Below are 6000 nucleotides of genomic sequence, written 5' to 3'. Positions count from 1 at the left end.
TGCAAGTCCTCAGATATGAGCCTGGACAAGCGAGGTTTCGTAGGTTGGGATCCAGAAAGCCCCGGGGGGTCAGGGTGAGGCCTGTAAGTGCTGAACTAGCAGGTGGCAGCCAGGGATACAGCAAAGCATCAGACACAGATTCTTGGACTGCACAGGGGAGAGCCGGAGACAGCACCCACACCATGGCATGACTTTGTGGGTTCAAGCTGCTCGCCACTTTGTCCAGCCAGCTGCTGGACAATATCCACTCCAAAAGGAGACTGCAGCTCAGACTCTCAGCTCCGAGGAGGGAACGGGCTCCCTGTGCTTCAAGTCATTGTTCATTGGTACAGGTAAGCTTTTGCCTGGGCGGCCAAGATGCACATCCTCCTTCCCTCCCCCTCCTTCTTTCTTTCTTTTCCTTCCTTCTTTCCTATCTTTCTTCCTTCTTTCTCCTGTCATCTTGAAAAGCCAGACACCTGCTGAATGCCCATCACTAGACTTTGATCTAGTCTTCTCAGTGACCCTTCCCAATGACCCCAGTCTTTCCTGCCCCAGTTCCAGAAGGCGAGACTGAGGCCAGCAGAGGTTACAAAGTGGTGTTGAGTGTTCCCAGACTATCAGCAGGGGAGCGTGGGCCAGAGCCCTTTGTCTGCCGCACTATGTGCAGCACCTTCCCTGATGCTTCAGGACAGCCCAGCATGCCCAGAGGAGACCTAGTTATGATGGACCTAGGAATGTTCTTGCCTGAGTGTCCACGACCTTCTCCCTGCCTTTGCACTAGAGGGAATTCTGACTCTGACCAGCGTGCCCCTTCCCCTCTGGAGGGAGGACCACAAATGTGGAGATCTAACAAAGCAGAGGGGGAAGGGAGACAAACTGAGGTACAGCGGGGGGATATGGGAGTGCAGGGGGAGGACAGAGGCTCTGAAGCATAAGAGGTGAGAAGGGATAACAGAGAGAGAGGAAAATGCTGTTCCTGAGAAACTCAGATAAGGGATCTGATGACAGATACTTCTCTTTTGGCCACTGTATTTCATTGAATGGGACACTTTACTGAGACCGGGTCACATTGCTCCCCACAGATTCACTGGGGCTTCACAATCAAGCTTGGATTCTGTATGATGGAAACCATCCATGTGTCTCAGTCCAAATATTAAGCATAAGTAAAACCCAGCATTTCAAGTGTTAAAGGACTGAGAATAAGTGGCGTAATTTGTCTGTGATCACATAGGTGGTTCATACCACTTAGCAGATGTCTACAGTGAGGCCCTCAGATTCCAAATTCAGTGCTGTTTGGCTTATTCCACACTGGGTCCTCTCCTGTTTCTGAATGGTGTTATGCGGGGGGACGTAGGGGTCTGGAAGGGACACAGTAGAATCAGGGTGGGGGCTGAAAGCCACAGGGTTGCTGGGTGCTGATCCCATCCTGTGTTCATGTCTGCTGCTCTGTCCTCCATCTCATCCTGTCTCCTTCTGTTCTCCAGAAAAAACAAAACAAAACAAAAAAACCACACAACCCTAAAACAAAAAAAGACCTTAGCTTATCCTGGGAATAGAATGCATGAATTTCCATCATTTCGTCCCAACCTTTCTGCGTTGGGTCCATAGATAAGTGGGTGTGATCTAGTGGCACTCTGGCACAGTGGGTGGTGCAGAGAAATGACTCTGGATTATGAGGCCTCTTTCCTAGGTGGGCGAGATGGGGTGGATACAAGGACATCCACTGTGAGTGCACAGAAGGAAAGGGAGTCACAGAATTACTGCCACTTTCCAGAGAGCGATGGGGAGGGGGTGGGGAGCGGCTGGCTGAGGTGCTACTGCACCCCTCCTCTCTGGAGGAGAGTTAGCAGCCAAACAGAAAGTGGGAGGCCTCCTGGGACAGGCTTGGGGGAATCAGGAATCAGGACTTGGAAGGGACAGTACGTTGAGTTCTTTGTGACTATGACCACCACTAGCAAACTCCTGGCTGGAGCCCAGTGATTTCAGCGTCAGAGAGCTATACTCTGCTGGTTCGTTTTATGCTGCTTTAAATTTAAAACGTCGTTATCCAAAATGGTTTTTTAGAAGAAAAAAAAATGGAGTGAACCTCTAGCCTTCCTCAGCTGAACCAGTATAAGGAAAAAGCAGATTTTGGCTCAATCTGAGCTTTAGGAAGTTCTGGTTTTCCCTCCTTGAACCTCTGTGGTGATACTTGGTGGAGAAACCGCAGGGAGAACGAGAAAGTAGAACTCAGAGCAAGGGGAGGCAGGCACCACACAACTTCCTGTCGGGTCGGACTGCTCCACGTGGGGGCCGCCACTCTGGTTTTGGGGAGAAATAGAGCGGTATTTTGCTTAGGTCTCAAGTAACCTGTCCTCTGAACATAAAGGGTAGGAGGCCCCTGGGAAGCTCCAGATCTCCTCAGCTACGACCAGACTCCTCACTCTGGCACCCCGTATTCTTTGGGTTTGTGCCTTTCTTGGCCACAAACCACATTCAGACAAAAGACAGAGGCAGTACTACTGCCGAATTTCTAGTCCCTGAGCAAGGTGGAAGGAATGGCAGGAACTCGACTCCCACCTCCCGCCTTCAAGTCCTTTTGTTCTCTCTGCAGGGGAGGTTTGCACTTGCCTGGCAAAAAGGTTCCAAAGGTAAATAAATTTAAAACCTCAAGCGGAGAGGAGCTCTGGGAAAACCCAGCCCTTCCCGGCCACACGGATCGGTCGGCAGGTCCACTTCCAGCGCAGCGCCGGCAGCCACGCCGAGGCAGCGCGAGGCGGAGGCTGGACGGCGACCCGCGTCCCCCGCGTCCCCCGCGTCCCCGGGGCCGGGCTCAGACCACAGGTAGCAGTCGCCGCGCTGGCATCCCGGCCGCGCTCGGGGAGAGCCGCCGCCCGCGGCCCAGGGAGAGGCCCGGCCGCCGAGGTACCCGGACTTTGGGGAGGGGCGTTTCCGTCTGCAATGCCGTCCCACGGGCCTGAAACTCGGACTCCCCTGGTGCTCTGCCTGCCGGGGGGACCAGAACTCCGCGAATGCGAGCCTCCCCGCCTCGGGGACAGGGGCGGGCTGTGCGGAGGGAGGCGCCCGAGGCCCCACTGCGGCGCGCACCGCGACTTGCCAGCGGCCGCCCGGGCCCATCTCCGCACACCCGCCGGGGTTCCGGGGGCTCGCGTGTGCGTGTGAATGTGTGTGCGTGTTTGGGGAGGGGGTGGTCACATGACCTCCAGGCTCCAATCTGGGTACCAAGTAAGCCAAGACCCGCCAGGAGCGAAGGGAGCCCTTGGCCTGGCCTGGCCGAAGACTGCGGAGCCGGAGCCTGGAGAGGGCGAGCCCGGCGCCCCGGGGGGAGGCGAGGCCGCGGGGGACCCCGCTCGGCCGCTGGGGGCCGCAGTCACCTTCAGCTCCGGGGCGCGGGAGCCGCGAACCCCGCTGGCCGCTCCCGCCCGGCCGCCTCCAGCGCGCAGCCTCCGCTCGCGGCCCCCCGCCCGCGCCCGCGCCCGCGCCCGCACCCGCGCCCGCCGCGACCCGGCCCGAGGACGCCCGCGCCCCCCGCCCCCGCCCCCGCCCCCGCCCCCGCCCGCCGCAGCCTCCAGCCGCGCCCCTCCCGGCCCGGCCCGGCCCGCCCCGCCGTCCCCGGGGCGCGCGCACTCCCCGCCGTGCGCCCTGCCGGCTGCGCGCCCCGGGCGGGCCCCGAGAGCCGCGCGCCCCGCTCCCCGCCGCCCGCTGCCCCCCGCCCGTGACGCGGCGCGTCGGCCGAGACAAAAGACCGGGGCCGGGCCGCCCGGGGCCATGCGAGCCCTCGCCCGCCGCCCGCCGTCCCGGAGGAGCCCGCGCGCCCGCCCCCGCCCCCGCCCCCGCCGCCGCGCGCCCGCCCCGACCCCGCCCGCAGCCCGGGGGCCGCCGCGCGCCTGAGGTCGGACCGGCCCCCCCCTCCTCGCGGGCCGGGCGGCGGGACCCGCAGCCCCCGCCCCCGCCCCCGGCACGCACCTCGGGCTGCCCCGGAGCCGCGCCGGGCTCGATCCCTCCCGGGGCGCGGCGTGGGAGGCCGCGCGCAGCGGCGCCGGAGAGCACGGGAGCCCCGCGGGGCCTCGGAGGTAACTTCGGAGAGCCCGGGACGCGCGGGGCGGGGGCTCAGCGGGCGGGACGTGCCGGGCCTGGGGTCCGCGGGTGCCGGCGGCTGGGGCGCCGCGCGCGGGGCGAGGGGGAGGCGGGGCGGGAGGGCGCGCCCCCGGCCGCGGCGGGGCTCCCAGCTCTGCGGCCCGTGGCGCTGCGCTCCCGGCTGGCTGGAGAAGGTGTTGGGGTGGGGTGGGGGCGGGGGGTGCGGGCTTGGCCAGACCTGGCGGAGGGATGGGGAATCCGGGCAGGGACCATGCAGTTTGGGGCAAGTTTTCACAGCTGAAAATTCGCTTCTAGAAAACGATATTTTCAGGGTTAAATATGTGAGCTCTGTGTGCAAAAAGCCTGACACATCAGAGGCGCGAAGTAAGACCGAGAGCTGGACAAACCCCAGGTGGACCCGCCAGTGCCTCCGATTCTTCAGTTGAGATTTCCAGTCACGTAGAGGTGGAACGGGATCGTTGTTCTTCCTGGGCAGATAAGGATGTTCAACTTCACCTGCCAGGAAACACAGAAGCCAGGCCTGGGTGGCAGGGAGGGTGCACTCACATACTGTGTGATTCATGCATATGCAGCATCCCTACCTGCCCCAGTGTCCCTGCTAAAGCCACTCTTCCGAGTATTCCTGGCGGGATCAAATCCAGCCAGAGTAATCATTTGTCTGCTCCCCCGGGGTGCCCGGAGCTTCCGGTGGCATTTGAGTAGCTTAACTGTAATAGCGCTCAATCAGCACTGGAAGATTGTAGCTGGAAGACCGTAGCTGTGTTAAACGCTTGTGCACACGTTTGGTGAAGACCTGAGGGAAGGGGAAGCTCCAGAGTCTCTGCTATAAACAATAGAGGTCTGTCTTCAGAAGCTTTACCCCCGTTTCTCTTGTGGACGGGGTGATTTCATTGGGAGGGGGCAGAGTTTTTGCTGCTGTGATCTGGAGCTTCATTGCTGGGCTCTGCTGTGATTTTATGCATGATGTGAAGAGTTGCCAGGAGTCTGGCAGCAGCTTTTGGGGCCAGTGAGGCACCCCTTCCTCCAGCAAATGAACCGCTGCCATCACCTCTTTGGGATGGAGAGGGTCAGTAAAGGGCCCTTCCTTCCCATCTCTGGAATCACGGACATCAACAGAGTCTGCCCTGCAGGTGGAAGCCGGCAGGCTGCTGTGGCCACGGTTGTCTTTTGGAATGAGCTCTGGGCCACGGGCTCATTGAAAGCCTGGCTGCAGTATTTCGAGCACTGTTGAAGTGAGAGAAGAGACTAAGAGTGTGTCGGGTGCCTGGCACCGTAGAGAGAGTTACACTGCGCCCCACCCCCACCCCCAATGGGCTTTCTTCTTGTGTAGCAGAGGAAGGTGGAGCAGGAGGGGGAGTCAGTCTGCAGAAAGAGCAAATTTACAGATTTTCTTAGCTTACTGGAGCCTGGAGGGAAAAACCTTAAATGTCTGGTAAATAAAGTTGGTTTTTATTGTGTGTGTCTGATGAGGTTTGTATAGATCTGGGACTATGTGAAAATAAATATCAGTTGCCAGGGAAAGAATAGATCAAACAGTTTATTTGCATTTCTGATGAGTTTGGTGAGGAAGTGTTGTATAGCACTTAATACTTGGAAGACAGACAAAGAGTTCTTTGTTGGTGGTATGTTCTTTCTGAGTTTTACATATAGAATGTCTTTTTTCCCTGGCTAGTGCCAGAGGCAAAATTGATGAGACTTTCCAGCTTCTAAAAGCCTTTGTATTTATTAACTCTGATCCTCCCTGTGAAGCATTTGTGCTCCACTGAGGGTAGGCTGTGTGTCCTGTTTCTGTCCACAGCACGCAGGACTGGTCTGGGGCTCTTCTTACTCAGGATTTCCAAAATAAGCCCTGTCTCAAATCTTGACAAACTGTGAAGCAGAAAGCAGTGTTGCAGCTCTGGCTTCGCGCCTGCAGGGCCG

At 59.0% G+C, this 6000-nt stretch overlaps 1 protein-coding gene across 4 annotated transcripts in view; it reads left to right on the top strand.

Moving 5' to 3' along the window:
* The first annotated feature begins 2796 nt into the window (after positions 1-2796).
* The window catches only part of MINAR1 (membrane integral NOTCH2 associated receptor 1), a 31882-nt gene continuing 28678 nt past the window's right edge, over positions 2797-6000 (top strand). For 2 of the 4 annotated variants that reach the window (XR_011997135.1, XM_026000056.2), the window contains exon 1: positions 2797-2886. The gene's annotated coding sequence lies outside the window, so the exon portion shown is untranslated. Of the gene's footprint in view, positions 2887-3970; positions 4056-6000 lie in introns of those variants that run through there. The other 2 variants (XR_011997134.1, XM_072737492.1) reach the window with 1 other exon arrangement.

The sequence above is a fragment of the Vulpes vulpes genome, chromosome 14, assembly GCF_048418805.1.
Source record: "Vulpes vulpes isolate BD-2025 chromosome 14, VulVul3, whole genome shotgun sequence".
NCBI lineage: Eukaryota > Metazoa > Chordata > Mammalia > Carnivora > Canidae > Vulpes > Vulpes vulpes.
The sequence above is the reverse complement of the archived record's forward strand: the minus strand, read 5'-3'. Positions and strand labels throughout refer to the sequence as shown.